The sequence below is a fragment of the Lissotriton vulgaris genome, chromosome 6, assembly GCF_964263255.1.
Source record: "Lissotriton vulgaris chromosome 6, aLisVul1.2, whole genome shotgun sequence".
NCBI classification, from domain to species: domain Eukaryota; kingdom Metazoa; phylum Chordata; class Amphibia; order Caudata; family Salamandridae; genus Lissotriton; species Lissotriton vulgaris.
Genome location: NC_141694.1, coordinates 791,197,968 through 791,216,021, shown reverse-complemented (window position 1 = coordinate 791,216,021; position 18,054 = coordinate 791,197,968). Strand labels below are relative to the sequence as shown.

General features: G+C 43.4%; 1 protein-coding gene across 2 annotated transcripts in view; it reads left to right on the top strand.

The window, feature by feature from the left end:
* Window positions 1-723: 723 nt before the first annotated feature.
* Window positions 724-18,054, top strand: part of LOC147708011 (N-acetylglucosamine transporter UNC93A-like) — a 515,404-nt gene continuing 498,073 nt past the window's right edge. For both annotated transcript variants that reach the window (XM_086925281.1, XM_086925280.1), the window contains exon 1: window positions 724-851. The gene's annotated coding sequence lies outside the window, so the exon portion shown is untranslated. The remainder of the gene's footprint in view (window positions 852-18,054) is intronic.

Here is an 18,054-nt window from a genome sequence, read left to right as displayed (position 1 = left end):
TTGCATTGCTTGGTATAGTTTCTAGTTTATTTTATTTCATTTTTGCATAGTTAATTAAAACCATTGCAATAAAACTATTCCAAAATTCATAAAATATCCATGTATAAAACCAATAAAAGCCAAAGAGTGAAAAATTCATTACAGTTTAAAATGATAATCAATTGTGCTGATTAGAGACAAACAATAATTCGCTGGGTGCTGGAAAGTGTGTATCTCAGTTTCCCTTGCTCTTGCCCAGCTTAACCATTTGTCGTGTTTTCCACATGGACTCTGCTTGTTGCAAAATGTGTCCCTCTGCTGCTGGCAGTCATCCTTGATAAGGTTCCGCTAAGTCCTTTTGCCCGTCTACTGGTCAGCTTGGTTTTCCCATTCAGTCCATTTGGAAATGCCATGATACAGCAGGACCTGTTAGTGAGCTAATAAATGGGCCGCAGAAGCTGGCTCGCAATATTTTCTAGCACGGACCGAGAAGAGGAGAAGAAGATGTCACTGGCCATGGGAGATGTGTGGCATGCGTCGGGGAAGGCTCGAAGAAGTTGAGTAAGCTCGTGTGAAAGGAAAAAAAAACAACATTTCTTGGCGAGGCGGCTGCTCGTACACTTCCCCTTGTTGACACCAGGCACGTATTAACAAGCCAGAAGAAATTATCTGCTGGTGGTAGGCAGGGCAAAGGACACAGCGAGGCGTCCAGTGAGGTGAAACCAAAGCGAGTAATCAGCCGAGCAGCTATTTAAACCCTGCAGTCGTTCCCGAGCACAAGAGATCTTTTTGTGACTGCCAGACGGTGACGGGTGTGCCTTCATTGGAGATAAATCAAAGCACGGTTACGGACCGCATCAAAAACTAACAAGGTACAGTTGACGTGTATACAGTAGTATGGAGATGCATGTATTGTGCGTAACGGGGAGGGAGGAGTGTCATAGATAGGTTTGGAGATTCCGAGGAAGGCACACAGAGTAGCGTAACGCAAAATGATTGGCCACCCGGCAGAATGTAAAGTAGACTGCTTTTTCCAGAGAGGCAAGGAAAAGCAATACTTTTTAAGTATTATAGTTATAGTTAGTTACCTCAGGACACGAATCTTTTGTCTTTTGCCGGTTTTATGTTCAGCATATAGATGCACTGAAATGGCTTATATCTTCCGCAACCTGAGCTGTGTGTAGTTTGCATCCAAGTGCGCATGTTTGAGTGATGCTTATGTGTGTGTATGACTGTGGATGTGTGTGTTTTGCGTGTTTGTTTTGGGTGTTTGTATATTTGCTAGTGCGGCTGTATTTATGTCTATTTTGTGTGTCGGTATGTGTATATAGTTGAATATGTGTGAGGCCCCTTATTTGAGAGTCGGGATCCGGGCACCTCTGCTCACCTCAGGCTAATATGTGGCCGAGTGTCCGCAGGGCTGTTAAATCGCCACCTTGACCCAGGCGGTATTTAATTGGCATTCATTGTCTGAACTGGGGTGGCAGAGTGGGCTAAAAAACGGTGATGGATCTAACCCTGATCCGTTGACTGGGTGTGAGTGTTTGATTCTCGGTCGTGCCCAAGCCAGCGGGCATGCGCTGCTCTGGCAATCTGCTGTAGTGGAGTATGGAATAGCAGCCCGCCCACTCTCCGCTCATATTTGCCATTGGCTTGTGTTATTGTCCGTCCTTAATACTGGCTTCTGATTCATAAATAGGCTTGTTAGTCCCTCCTTAGTTACGCCTCTTCTTCATTAGCCACCTCCCATGGCGGCTGGCCCCTTTACTTCGGTTGTTCCACGGTACATGTTATTTAGACTGTGAGCACTATTTTCTTTATCCAGTTTAACTTACTGCAGGCACGACGTGCTTTGGTGCCTTCTTTACAACCCCACCCTCCCTCCCGTTGTCCTGTGCCTTCTTTACCCCCCACACCCCCGCCATCCCTCCCGTTGTCGTAATGCCTACCATTTGCAATAGGTCTCGCATTTACACGAGTTTGAGCTATTGGCATTGTAAATGACAATGCCTTTTAGTTATATTTTGGTTTTTAAGACATAAATAAAACGCATCGTCATTTACAGTGCCAATAGTTTAAACTAGCGTGAATGCGACAGCTATTGCATTCCAAATGCTTGTAAGCAGGGGCGGTGAGTCCATTGGGGCGTTGGGGCGTTGCCCCCCCCCGCCAACCCGCGCCCGCAGCTCCCCCGGTGTCTCTGAACTTAAGTAAACTGACTCAGTTTACTTAAGTTCAGAGACGCCGATGGAGAACTCACAATCATGTCAGTCAGCATGACGTCGAACCGCCCACCCCCTTCAGAGTCTGAAGGGGGTGGGCGGTCCGGCTTCATGTTGACTGACATGCATTGTCAGACCAGCCAGGGACAGGCAGCAGCACAAGTGAGCATGAGTGGGGAAGGTCGGCGAAATTTTCCGCCGTGCCCTGTCATGCGCACCTGTGTTTGCACTGGTTTGCGCATGGCCATTAGGAGAGCGAGGGTTGAGCAAAGGCTAAAACCTCGGTCTCCTAATGGGCAGGCGGGTGAAGAGTAACCGTGCCCTAAGCCAATCCTGGCGCTGCTGGAGCAGCGCCGGTATTGGCTGAGGGGTTGCCAGTGCCACTCCAGTGCTGGTCCTGTTTGAAGAGGCGCCAACGCGGACCCGGCCGAGAAGCGTGTGGACCCCGGGCCGGTCAGGTAAGTTTTTTATTTTTATTTTAAATTACCCGGGCCTCATGCCCCCCCCCCCCCCCCACCTGCGAGTATAGCGAGCCGCTGCAGTGTGGTGCGCAGCTCCACGGGGAAAACACAAGTCGGAGCCACATCAACTAAGATTGGCATGCTACTGCTGTCTTCCCTGTGCAGGATCTATAAAAGTCAGCCTTGTGTGATGCACTGCCTCACAGAGGTCAGTGTGCACAGGTCTGGTCTAGGATTGTAAGGGAAGTATATGCTGTGAGGAGTCTAGCATTTTATTTGTACTGGGGGCATACTCTTCCAGTTCTGAGTAATGTAGAGAGAACATGAGATAATCATGTGCTCCCTAATCCTATATCTGTCTGAACTATGTGGCTTTTTGCTTTGTTACTTCTTCATGGGGGACCCATCCCTGCCTCTTGAGACAAAAAAAAATAATTACCCTTTGTTGTGTGAAAAACAATATATTAACACGTTATTTTGATTGATTGAAATAATAACCCTTCACTCCAGCTTTTGGGAGTGATCATTTTTCTTGAACTGACTAAGCAGGTCATTATGGATCTGTGAAATTATGTGCTCCTTCTTGTGCTGTCTCGGGCTACCCCCTCTATTTACACGACACCTGAATGAAAGATGTGCATGAATTAAATAAACTTAGTTCAATGTCTCCTCTTTGTACCCCTGTTAGGAACACACCGGTTCCCATTCCATTGTGAGAACCATTGTGGAAGTCACACATACACTGATTCAGAAGGAAATCACTTGAGCACTTTATATGGATGCTATCGACATCAGGTATAATCACAGAATCCGGCCAATGTCCCAAGCAGATTTGGCATGGTGCTCTACAAATAAATTGAAGCGGCGCTCAAATATCCATGCTACAGAGACTACTGCGCAACATTGTGCGCAGTCAGAAGCTGCAAGATTGCCACACTTGCGAACGCGCAAATCAGATTATCGACCAATTATTCCACAGCAATTTTAAATCAACTTTTTGGAGGATGCCTCTCACCCTCATAATGAGTACTTATTTCCATCCAGTCGTACCGTTGTGTACTCAGGCGTTTGTATTTGTCCCCAGAGCTATAAATGAACACATCTCCCAGTAGTATCATCAGAAGGGTTCAAGGCAGGTCTCAATCATTTCCTCTCCCACCGTTCCTGGTTTTGAATTCCTGTTTTAATTCTCACCAAAGTAATTTTTGTTGACTAATGCCTCCTCAAAAGAAAAACAGCACTGAAACTTAAAGAAACTAGGATCACTGTTGCTAGATTCTACCACGACACGAGCTTCTTATTAGAGCAGTTTTTGAGGTTGCAAAACAGTAGTGTATGTCAGGGAACATTGCATAAGGAGGAGAGGCTCGTGTTTTGTGACTTATGTGTCAATATGTTGTGACTTTTGACCACGTGTGACGTGTGCTTAAGAGGTACATCTGTTGCAACAATCAGTGGCATTGCCCTAATTAGTTACTGACCTCATTCTGACTATCTTCTGTGTATATGGTGACTAGATTACTAGATTGTTAATAAGCCTCCTTCTTTGTTTGCTAATTTATCCATGTAAGAATTCGGGTAACTGGTTTAGGGGGGTGAAACTCCACTCAAGCAGCAATCAAACTTCTCATCAGGGTGAAACATAAGCAAACCTCAAAATAACCTATGTGCTCCCCAAACCACATTTGATTTTGATCTCTTGGTTGCCACAGAATATTGTTGCCAGATCTGCTCACTACACACTAATGTTTTTGAATCTGCATTATTACTTTTTCTCATGATTTACTACACTTAGGGTGCTTTGTAGTGCCCAAAGTTATCTGCGAAATGCGACTCATGCAAAGGTCCCCTCATTTTATTGTATTTCTGTGTTTAGCAATGTTTTTACTATGTCTGATTTTTATTCCCAGTTTACCTCTTCTGGCACTTGATTGCTTTATACCACTCTGGTTAATTACCAGGATCCATGGCTTTGAGCTAGATGAATTATCTGTTGTGCTTTGCTGTACACGTCTTGTTCAGCTTGGCAGTGCTTGCTTTTTTTGGCACATTTGCATGTATTTGTGTTTCAGAGTTATGGGGAGAGGGGGTGCCTGCATCATCCCGAAACACCTGCTACAATGCGGCGTGATTACCACTGTCTGCTAGACAGCCCAAGAGTGAACAGCATTTGTAAGGGCCTTTATTACTTATTAGATGCCTGCGTGCCCAGTCTGTATGGATGGGGGTCCCACTCAAAGCACACAGTCCTGTTGAGAAATACTGTTACTATCCTCAGAGGTAAATTTCCAATCTGTCGTTGAAATGGTTAGTGGAGTCGCAGGTGCGCCGTGAAAAGGTGAAGGGGTGGTGTGTTCGGACTGCAAGCATATGTGCAGATCTCGGTATGTCAGAGCCACACCAGTTTCAAGGGTTGCACTTTTCAAGCTGCCTGTGACTATGAAAAACCTCATGTTGCCGAATTTGTGTTTTACATGCATATATCAGAAACTGCATGCACACAGTTGGGTTGAGGTAGTTCAGACAGTGGTCACATGCAGCCCCTGACATTATTCTAAAAGCTCACTGGTTTATTGTATTTTATACACATTGTATGAAAGCTGCATCTTCACTCAATTAAAGATGAGATTGAAAATGGTGAATATGTGAAATAATGTAAGCAGACACTAAGGGGCTGATTATGATGGAGGATTTTCCGCATCCTCCGGGCCGGCGGTGGCTTCCCCCGGCCCAGAGGATGCGGAAAATTCTCTGCGGACCCGCCAAAGACCCACCGCCACATTAGGATGGCTGGTGGGTCCTGGTTTCAGTCCGCCGCTTTTCTGCCGTGGTTGACTTACAACCGCGGCGGAAAAGCTGTAACGTGGCTGGCGGTGTCTATCAGACACCGCCAGCCACATTAGGATGGTGTAAAAGAGATGCCTTTCGACGGCGGCTTTTCCGCCGTGGAAAAGCATGTGTAACTTTACTGCGGGGGGCCCGTCGCGGGCCCCCTGGGTGAAGGGGGGTGGGGGGTGCACATGGGGGGTACCTATGGTACCCCCCTGCATTTGTATGCAGTAATCAGCAGGCACCGCACGGTGCCTACCGCTTTCTGCATACAAATGCAATGTATGCATTTTTACCATTGCAGCGGGTGCAGCTTGAAGCCGCACCCGCAGCAATGGTAAAAATAGAGGATGTGACCGCCAGGGTGGCAGTCACATCCTAATTTGACAGGAGGGAACTCCGCAGGCCATGCGGAGGTTCCCTCCTCCTCTATGGTCGCGGACGGACTCAAGTCCGTCCGCTATCATAATGAGCCCCTTAGTACATGCCAATGCTCATGTGTAAGGGATGGTTCCTGTCCCCTTAGTCTAACATAATGCAAAGTTCGGCTTTCGCCTTTTTCCTTAGTGCACTCACTTTGCTTAAAAAAATTAAGCCCATCTCAGATTCACTGTAACCATTTCAGAAGTTAAACATAGCTTCTTGGACTAGTAATGAGGCACTTTTTGGTTGCTTTAAATCCAATCAGGTTTACCATCTATATGCCATGCTGAAGGGTTATGTCCTTTGTAATTAAATTAGCAGATGTCTGCTGTGTGCTGTATTTTTGCTCTGCATAATGAGTAGTACCAGCTCTGAGAGTTTGGCACTGTGCATTGTCATTGATATGTAGTGGATTCAGATAGGGTATTGAAGTCTTGCACAGAGAGCCACTACTAACTTGTCTGAGCTATAGGTCTTTAGTCAAAGTTCTAACAAAAGCAGCCAAGACTTGATTTGGACAATGGAACTTGTTCTCTCTCTCTGTTTCGTGTTATGGTAAATGGCAGTGTTAACCAGAGACGTAAGCCATGCAAGCCATGTCTGAATTTTGTTTTATGTAGTGAGCAGTCACAAATGACATGGATCTTCCCTTATCAGGCCATTGAACAACTCTGAGCCTCATTGGTAGAGTTTTGATGAAACTTATCACACCATGTAAATCATGCAAAATTAAGAAGGGCTACTATTCCCTGCAGCATTATATGTGCACATATTGTAAGGTACAGACTATATCTGTAGAAGCAGTTTTAGGAGGGCTTGTGTTATTGTTTGTGTTTAAGGTTTTTAATGTATTCCGGCTACAGTGAGATCTTCTGTTAGTAAGATGCCTAGGGTCAGACAGTGGGAAGCATTACCTGAGTCTCGAGGCTGAGACCTCAGGATGCAGCAATAAGAAAGGCTTGAGAGTGGACTGTGCTGTGTGCCACACATTGTATTTTCGCTGGTGTGTTGCTCATTGGTTTGTTGTGTGGAGTGCTGTTTGTGTGTTGTGATGCGCAATGTTGTCTCCCAATAACAGTTTGCTATGTTTGTCAAACAAAGCAATGTAATGTCCAAAAGACTATCAAACCCTGCCCACCTCAAACCATGCGCAGCCTTTCGTTTCGTTTCTACCATACCTCCCTCCATATACAAAAGAAACACACACACTTCTGTGTGTGTGGGGCTTTAAGTGGGATGAAAAAACTGGGGGAGTCTCTCGTAGGGGAAGCCGATGTAATGATGAGCGTGGCTTAAAACTGTTAAGCTGAAAATTTGTACTTAGCATAGTGTGCTGCCCCGCAGGTATTGTGCCTCTTCTGTCATTGCCTCCAGATATATAATATGAGTGACATTAAACCTACAACTAGCCAGGACTATAGGCTTTGTCAATGGTTTTAATTTGCAAAAGATAAATAAGAACAAACTGCAGCATTTTCATTATTATATACAATGAAAACATAGGTGGTTCAGATATGAGTTACAGGTGGGAAACACTTGTTTCCATTGGTTATATATGCTTGGCTTGGGGCTCATTTTGCATGCTGACCAGTTTGAGGATTGGGCACATTTTTGATTTGATTCTAATGTTTTATTCACACTTGTGCTTCAAAATGCTATATTTAAATCCTCCTTTTTTCACCAATTTGCAGTAAATATGTGTTGTAAAACCCACCACTTGAATCCACTTTTTTTCAAAAATTTCTTGCGGGGGGAGAACCCCCCCTCCTTTTGCAGTTCGGGCTAGCTTGCTTCCCTCGCTTGCTTATTTAATTTGAGAACAACATTTTTCACCCCACCATTTTCAAAATCCACCGTCCGCCCCTGCTTGTAAGCTTTCATGAACTGTTCTTGGCAAATAACAACATTTGGATATCTATCAGTGCTTTTGTGTCGCTGTTCCTTTCAACTAAGCAAGTACTTGCTTCACCTGATGGTTGTAGTGTAACATGTTGATGGAAGTGATTTGTGAGCAGATGGTATTGTGGGTTCTGGTGCAATTCTCGCACCCCCACAATGGCATCTATCTCGGCGGGTATGGCAGGGATGCTGTGCAAGCGGCTGACGACTGTTCTGCAGGGCTGGGGAGCAAGAGCCCGGGGCCTGTGTCTCGATCCTGGGTAGGAGAACATAACATTCAACTGTGCTGAGGACATGTCATAATAGCGCAACTACAGAAAGGCGATGTGCACCCGTACATCACTCCATTTGTCTTGAAGCTGAGAGTGACCCTACCCCTCTGTCACAGCGCCTCCTTTGTTGCTCACTTATTACCCGTACATTCTGCTAAGTTGTTTCTCCCTGCCGAATTCCTCTTACGAACCAACTACTATCCCCGGACGTTTCTCTTCCATTATAGATAACGTAATTTAGTGGGTTAAGGTGATACCATTAACACATTCTGTGAGATGCTGAGTCATAACACTGGCAATAACTATTGCTAATGTATGTCTGCCTTCTCAGTTAATTGAAATATTGAGCAGGGGCATGAGAGATTTCATCAACAGAAGCTAGCATGTTATTTGCCTATATTTCGACGGCCCGCCCTGCTTCAAAAGGTAGGGCCTCTGGAATAAAATGTATTGGGAAATCAGGTTGCTGATTTCTCTGTTCTGCAATCATGGACCCCCTGCTATCAGAACTCAGAGGTGTCGACTTTGTACAGGTAGATGCAGGACCAATCAATTAATCAATCAGGGAGTTGTGAAGCGCGCTACTCACCCGAGAGGGTCTCAAGGTGCTGGGGGTCACCTCAGTTCAGTCAAAGAGCTAGGTCTTGAGGGTCCTCCTGAATATGTGCAGAGTGGGTGCGTGTCTGATGTGGATCAGGAACTCATTCCAGGTCTTTGCTGTGACAGGAGAAGGCTCTTTTACCTGTTCTGGCTCTCGTATGCGTGGGGTTTCAGTGAGGGTGAGGTCGGCGGATTAGATTTTTCTCTTGAGTACGTGGAAGTAGATTCTTTTTGTTGAGGTATTGGGGTCAGATGTTGTGAAGGCATTTGTATGCATGGGTGAGTATCTTGAAAGTTACTCTCTTCTAGATAGGGAGCCAGTGGAGGTCTCGCAGATGACGGGTGAAGTGTTCATGTCGGTGACGCCTAGGACAAGTCTGGCTGTGGTGTTCTGTATTGTCTGGAGCTTGCAGAGCAGCGATTTGTTGATCCTGGTGTAACAGGCCGTAGTATACCCCCAGGCCGTTGTATACTCAGGGTTAAAACGGCCCACGCTAGATTATACCCGGGTATATTATGGCCTGGGCCAATTTATACACTGGGGTATATTATGGCTGAGGGAGCTTTTGTGTGCGATGGCGAGTCCTCCTCCTGGGCGGTTGGGCGGCCTTCCTCTGGATCTTGTATCCGTCGGGCATGGCGGTAGAGATGTCAGGGACAAAGGTGGGGTTGGCCTATGTTTCCGTTAAGAAAGCAACGTCTGACAAGAGGGTGTCGAGGATGTCCCAGATCTCTATTGCATGTTTGTGAATGCAGCAAGTAAACGTTGAAGGGTGCACAGTCTAAATATCGATTCCTTAATATCGACCTACAGTAATATCGCGTTGGAAATATCAAAGGTGAAGAATATCGAGGTCAAAAATATTGTTAGACAGAATATCGACCCTAAGGTAAGTAATATTGATTTTTTTTATATCGATGTTAGTAATATCGAAGTTAGTATTATCGATATCAAATATATCAATGTTACTAATTTTGATGTTACTAATAACGATATTTATTTGTTTGTTGTTATGTATTTTATTATGTATTTTATATGTATGTTATTTGTTTTTTGTTAAGTATTTTTTTGTTTTAAATTATATGTGTACTATTTGTTATATATTAATAATGTTATTTTTAATTTAATTTTATGTTTTAGTACTGAAGCAGGTTGTCGGTTTATAGGGGAATAGGATGGGAAGTAATTTAATTATAGAAAATTAATTATACATTTTTTGTAATTGTAAATTAATTTGAATTATTTTTTGCGTTTAAGTTCTGTAGCGGGTTGTGGGTTTATATGGGAATTGGGTGGGAAGTAATTTAATTGTAATTAAGTAATGATTTTTTTATTGGTATTGTTAATTATTTCATTTTTTATTAATTATTAATTGGTAATTAATTATTTTAATTGTTAATTAATTTCTTTAATTGGTAATTAAGGTTTGTAATTGGTAATTACATTTTTTAATTGGCAATTATTTTTATTAATTGGAAATCATTTTTATTAATTGGTAATTCTTTTTTCTTAAAAAATATTTTTTGATTTAAAAATAAATGTATTGTTTACCATTTTTTAATTGTTAATCAATTTTTAATTATTAATATTGTGTTTTAAAAAAAAGATTTTAGTGTTCAATATTTATTATTTGGTCATTATTATTTAATAATTAATATTTATTAGTATTTATTGTTAATTTATTGTTAATTAATTATTCAATTGTAATTATGTTTATAGTAATTATTAATGGGTATGTGCAAATGATGTAGAGTTATTTAAAAATTAAATTATGAATTACTTGTTTTTTACAACAATTATTTATAAGTATGTTATATTTAACTTCTACGCTATCCAACACTTTCCCTACTGTTGTACTCTCTGGAGTTGGAACAGTAATTTTTACCCCAATGCTATCCAACGCTTTTCCTACTGTTGCATTCGCTGGAGTTGGAATAGTAATTTTTACCCCTACGCTATCCAACGCTTTCCCTACTGTTGCACTCTCTGGAGTTGGAATAGTAATTTTTACCCCTACGCTATCCAACGCTTTACCTACTGTTGCACTCTCTGGAGTGGGAACAGTAATTTTTACCCCTACACTATCCAACGCTTTCCCTACTGTTGCACTCTCTGGAGTTGGAATAGTAGTTTTTACCCCTAAGCTATTCAATGGCTTCTCCACTGTTGCGCTCTCTGGAGTGGGAATGGTAATTTTAAGTTCTATGCTATCCAACATTTTTATTACTGTATGTTTTTTTACTTATGGAATTTGAATAGTATTTCTATTTATTTAGCTATTTAATATTTTTTGTATAATTTTAGATAATGTAGTATATAAATAATTTTAAAAATATTAAAAGTATATATATTTTTTTAATTTATTAAACATAATTATTTACTTTTTATTTATGTTTTTGTTTTATGTTTGTAAATGTATTTGCAATTTATAATATTTTTTATTAATTTATAAATAATTAAAATAAATATTAAAACTTATCCCCAGCTGCTGCCTCTTCCCTCAGCGTTCCCGCCCCCCGCCTGGACATTATTAAAACTTATCGCGGCCCACGCTCCGCGGGCGCCGCTCACGGTGTGCTGTTTCCAGGGAAGGACGACGGGGGATTCCTGCGCTTTGCTAGTGCTACAGACTCTGTGAGGGCTGCGAGGGGTGTGCTGAGGGGAAAAGGACTTTGAATGCACTAGACGCCGAGGGACTGCGAGGACCAGCAGGCTCTCTGCTCCCCAGCTGCTGCCTCTTCCCTCGGCATTCCCGCCCCCGCCTGGACATTATTAAAACTTATCGCGGCCCCCGCTCCGTGGTTGCCGCTCACGGTGTGCTGTTTCCAGGGAAGGATGACGGGGGATTCCTGCGCTTTGCTAGCGCTACAGACTCTGTGAGGGCTGCGAGGGGTGTGCTGAGGGGAAAAGGACTTTGAATGCACTAGACGCAGAGGGACTGCGAGGACCAGCAGGCTCTCTTCTCCCCAGCTGCTGCCTCTTCCCTCGGCGTTCCCGCCCCCCCGCCTGTAGTGTTTAAATCTTGCCTCTAATCCCGCGACGCGGGACGCGCGCGGGACATAGACCGGGGCGAAGCCCGGGCAAAGGGCGGGCCCTCTAAGGCCCTCATAGGACCGAGGAGGATGGGACGGGCCACCCCCCTTGGTACCGCAACCAGAGGAAGTACATCGTTTGAACTACTTCCATATTACTTCTTGGTCAGTGTATCTTTTTCCTGAAAGCGATCTTAACGTTATTATATTACCAGGTTGCACTATGTCACGTAAGGGGATCAATAAGAAACCTTCTCTAATACTTGATCCAGGCCAGGGGACCCTGAACTTTACTGTGACCAATCGATCACTGCCCACTCTTTGTGAAGACGTGAATGAGTCGCGACAACTGATAGACACCAGGCAATCTCCCCCATTGAACCCTGTTAGTTCACAGAATTTATCATTTTGGGAGGAAATAAATTCTTTATGCGGCACTAAGTATGCCCCAGTGGCATCCCCACCCCCTGTAAAAAGCATTAGCATTTCTTCACCAATTAGGAAATCATCTGATTTACTCCTACTATCTTTAATAGACAATACCCAAGGTGTTGCCTTGTTCCAGGGCCCAAATGACAAAAGGAAGTATGACGAGATTATTGAAAGTGGGAATCATCTAAACACACCAAAATCGCGCGCTGGTCCTATATCGCCAGTCACCAACCCCCCCTTAACTACGACGGAGAGCGGGACTTATGTAGACCAAGTACTTTTACTGTCTCAGATAGAGTTATTGTTTAATTCTATTGTATCACCACTGGTAGGAAAAATCAACGCCCTGGGTGATAGAATAACGGGCATTGAGAGAATCATTTTAGCCAACCTCCCACCACTTATTAATGATTCATCTAATGGGGGAAGAACCCTTCCGGCTATCTCCATAACAAAAGAGATAAATACTACAATTATTCCTCCATCCACCCCTAAGAAGGCAATACCCAATGGTTCTGATTTAAACACTCCCAAACTTCTCCACAGCTTCCTAAAAAACCTGTTATAACCAAAGCCGCTCCTAAACCTGGGTTTAATAGGCATACTGCTCCCAGGGAGGATCCAAGTAGCGTAGCATCTATACATTTGCCCCCTGAAGCCGCCCCATTTGTTCTTGTTTTATCAGGAATACGGGCACCCTGCCGTGGGAAATTTGAAAGCCGTCAGGAACTTTTAAACAAGGTCATATTCTGGCTTTCCAAAAACAGACCACCCGCACCCAATCATGATGGAGGTATCATGAGTGTTAGAAGGGTGGGCTGGTTAGGGTCTCTAACTAAAGATATTAGTGGGGATTTGGTCCTAGTAAAATGTAGAAATAGGAACATTGTCCCCCTTCTACGATCCTACCCACCCCAAATAGGAGACGTAAACTATCCATAAATGTTTCTTCTGTTGGCCTGTTGATAAATCAACCTTGCACTTTATGTCCTTTCCATATATATATATGATTAAGGTTAATTTTAATGTATTGTAAATCCTAAATATGCAAATGTGTATTGTGGTTTTATGACAATTTATGTATTTTATATTAGTGTATACTTTTATGACTCCTTTATGGAATCGAAATAAAGTTATTTGAACTGAACTTATTGTTAAGTATGTATACATTATATATTTTCAGCATATGTTTAATTAATGTATTATTATTATATATGTATTATTTATTAATTTTAAACATTATTAGATATTGTTAACTATGTTTATTTTATTTATTAGTGTTATTTACTTTATTTTACATTGATATTTTTACAGAAAAAAAACAATATTTTTAACATCGAGATTGTTAACATCTATATTTTTTTCCGATATTTTTGTACTTACAATTTTGTAGATAAGATGTCAATATTCTTGCCTTCGATATTTCAGCATCGATATTTCTGTAGGTCGATATTTTCTAGGTCGACATTTTGTCAGTGGCCACAGATGGGCGCAGACAATCTTTCTTTTGGTGCGCCTTCAGCATGCCAGCGGTGCGCCCGCTGCGCGTAGCTGCTATTAAAAAGGGAAGGGGAAGGGAAGCGCAGCTGGGAGGCAGAAGCGGGGACGGGCAGGGGGGAGGGGCCGTGGGGGCAGCAGCAGCGAGGAAGAGGATGGCGAAAATGGGCACGGAGGACACAGACAAGGGCACAAATAACAGTCGAAATAAACAGAGACACAAAATTACAGGAAAAAGGCAGAAAACAGGCACAAACACAAGACAGACAACAGCGGACCAGCAGAAGAGCAAGTCTCTCCCACTGGACCACCAGGGATGAGGCACAGGTAGGAGCCTGCGGGTAGAGGAGGGCCTCTAACACCTACCAGCACTGGGCAGCGACAGCGGCAAAACAGGGGAGCTGCTGGGGAAGATAGCAGGTCTCTGACCAGGAGGTCAGAGGTCTTGCTCAGACACCCGAGCAGTGGCCGCCATTAAATAGGAAAGGGGGAGGGAAGCACAGGATCATACTCTCATCCCCTTTTCAGAAGCTTCAGTTACTTAACTGTAACAATGCTAAACAAAAATAACACTCCAAAGCAATGCCTGAATGGATTTTTGGAAAACATTTTAATTTGAACTCAATTTGACCCTGTTAGGAGGCATATAAAGACTGACAGCTTTAAGTGGGAAATAAATAGCTACCTGTTAAATCCGAATGACTGAAAACAATGTCTGAAAATCCATCACCACTTTTTGTTTACTTTCTAAAAAGCTATTTTTGTAATCTTTCTTTTTCCTTTCCCTCTTTACCTTTCCTCCCTTGGTACATTCCCTTCCCCCTCCTTTTGGAACGGTCCTCTAGAGCTTACTTTAGAAAGTTGCTGATGGCAGTTATCAGATGGAGAGCAGATGACTGGAAATAAAGACGCACTTCAATCATCTTGCCCCATTATCTCTACTTTATAATAGCTATCAACATTCATGTTTTGAGTTTGTTGCTTGGTTGTTTGTTTGAAATCTGTGTTTTTTCAGCCAATGGATTTGAACAATTTACCTTCATCAACTGGTTATAGCCCTTCTTCCAGAAAAGTTGTTCTTGGTTTCAACTACACAAGAATGCCTAATCGACATGGTGAGTATGTTGAGGTTTAAGGAGGTATTCATGGTCAAGTGATAAGTGGAGAAACAAAGAATGACTTAGGCATAATTTACATTATATTGTCCTGATCTGTTAGGCTAATGGGCTGGACATTGTTGTGTGTTTTTGGTGTGCTAGGGGTGTGATTTGAGGCATTTGGGGAAGAAGACTGTAAAGTAATCAGCCATTCTTTTTGCCACAATCAGAGTTAGTGTTTTTTGTTTTGTTGCCCAGTCTTGATATTTTGGATGGAGGTGATTGCTTGCAGGTTATCGGGGAACAACTTTCAATTTAGAGTTCCAAGCAGGTCGAAGGACCGATATTCAGAAGTGGCACATGGGCCTTTCGGGTGGAAAGCAATTACTGATCGGGGTAACATTGGGGGCGGGAGGAAGGGGCGTTGAGTGAATTGTGACTGAATACCTTATTCATAACAGTTGCATAAAAAGACTGACCTACACCATGTGGTCAGTGATCAAGATAGACTTGTTTCAGCTCATTCTCTTCCGGAAATCCCTAAAAACATGGCTTTTCCCTCAATCCAGCTAAGTCCCTCTGTTCCCTCTGCATCCATCCAGCGCCAGGAAACCCACAGTGTCAGTGCGCTTTACAAGTACCCCTTACAATACAGTACAATACAATTGGTATTCTATAGTTAGAACAGGTGAGGGTGTCAAATTGATTCTGTTGTAGTCCATTGTCTGCTAGGGGCTCAGACCCTGGGGCGTGGGGTTAAGATTAAGTAGCAGTGATTTGCTTTGGCTTCAAAGAGGACACTATCGGGGGCAAAGATGCAGTGATGGAAGATGTGGCTAAATATGCTATTGGTCCTTGACAGGAGATGACAGACTATGCTAACGACAGTGGCAGGGGAGGTCACAGTTGTATGGATGGTGACCAGATCATTATAGTAGTCGAGTGCTAGGAGGTACAGAACATTGCTCACTGAAAATAATTTTCCAAACTCCAGAGAATATGTGTAGTCTCTGTAATGCATTGCTGTTTGCTAAACGGCCTGGGGTGAATGGGGGTTCTAACTAAGAAGTAGAATACGTTCTGTTTCGTTCAGGGAATACAAAGTGTCCTTTGGGTATAGCTACCGACATTATTAATGTAAAATTGTGGAACTGTAAAAACATAGATGTGACTGAATTAGTTTTGATATATGTTAAATTGAGCTGTGTGGCTGAGTCAAAATCAAAATCAAAATTCCTTTATTCGGGTTTTAGGAATGCAAAAACCATAAAAGTTCATTTTAAAAACAGTTAAGAATAAAAGCATAATTATAACTACATTTTCTAAGTGTGATCAATTAGTTAAGACACAATTAATATTTTATCTATGACAATGTGTACCGGCCATGATTACAGAATTACAGAGTACAGTCTGAGTAAAATCAGGGCAAATCATTAATATATAAGAAAATTACAAGCACCATAAATCATTTCACTGTGGTAACATAAATAGTCCAGTTCCAAATTTGGCCTATGCTTTACACAGAATTTTAAAAATCTGTCTATGTTCTTTGCAAAACATTCCACTTCTAAATATTGGATCACAAGGAAAGCAGGGGCTGAGTCAGTTTTAGTTTAACGGTGTAATGTATGCTTATGTGTGTACACAAGATAATTTTGAGGTTTAACCTGGCCTCTTTCCTGACAAAGCATTCCTAATCTAGGGGAACACCTAATGCTTTCCCATGCCATAGGAATTCATAACTCGTTCGTTCAAAAATGTGAGAGTCATGTGTTATATTTGAAAACTAATTTTTGGACTGGAATACCTTTTATGCTAACTGCATTTTTGAAACTTTTGTAGACGTGAAGCCAGTATAATAAAAAGTGTGCCTCTACCCCAATTTTGACCTTTGCAGTTCACACCTCCATTTGTATAGGCAAAAAGCATGGCTGCGAGGCAGGAATGCTGTAATTGGGCTACAGGGCTCCGGGATCACTAACTTAGTGTAAATCCCTCCCGACCCAACAAGCCTGCCTCAGCCTCTAGCCCAACTCACCCAAGACCCACCGGTACCGATCAGGAGTCAATCCAGGCAAGCAGAAGCACTCGGTGATCTTCCCGCGCCCGATACTCCTGGAAAGCCAAGAAGTCCTCCATGGGTGCTCAATGTGATGGAGCCTTCAAGCCGACCCCTTGTTAGCCCGCCACACTTCACTGGAGTCTTGACAGAGGTCCGTAGCAGAGCTGCATTGAAGGAAGAACCCGCCTCAAACCAGCGGCTCGGTATGTCGTCCCGTGTGTACGCTGCTCAGCTGATGCGTCGGACTGACCCTAAGATGGCTGACTGACTGCAGTGACTGCAGCCTCTCCTTTAACTGCCTTCAGCCCCCGATCCTCACCGGAACACTTGTCGGTGAGGGTGAGTTGCCTCCTTTTGGTAATTGAGTAGAGGAGGCTCAAATTTGCAAAAAAAGGCGCACCCTTTGGACCGGCTGGGAGAGCAGACCTCCATCGATACTACCTGCCCCTAAGATGGCCGCCCTCGAGTGACTGCAGCCTCTCCTTCCACTGATTGCAGCCCCTGATGCTCACGGAACACTTGTCGGTGAGTGTGAGCTGCCTCCGCTTGATAATAGAGTAGAGGAGGCTCAAATCTGCAAAATAAAGGCACGCCCTTCGGACCAGCTGGGAGAGCAGATCCTAATCAATACTGTCTGCCCCTAAGATGGCCACCCTTGAGTGACTGCAGCCTCTCCTTCCACTGCCTGCAGCCCCCAATGCTCACCGGAACACTTGTTGGCGAGTGTGAGCTGCCTCCTCTGGGTAATAGAGTAGAGGAGGCTCAAATCTGCAAAAAAAGGAGCTTCCTATGGATCAGCTTGGAGAGCAGATCTCATTCAATACTGCCTGCCCCTAAGATGGCCAACGCGGGAGTACTGCCCTCAGGTAATTGCAATGACTTTCGCTCCATACCTCTGTACTGTTGCGCTTAGCGCAATCCTGTTACAAGACTCGACGGCCCCAGATCCACAATCAGAAATTGCAAAGCCCGTCTAGTCAGAACGTGGGTCACTCCATTACTTGAAGGATCAAGCCTGCCTGGCCCCAAGATGGCCGACGCCAGTATTCAATCGGCATAAGGAGATTCCGTAGTCTAGTTATGACAAAGACTTGTCCCCTACAAATCATCACCTGGGATGCTGAACGTACTAATACTTAAGCACCATCAATTTGGTTGGCATAAAAAATAGTAAGACAAAGAAGTCCCTCCTCCTTTGCCAGTATGCCTGACCCTTTAATGGAGGTTACTGGGACTTGGTGAATACAA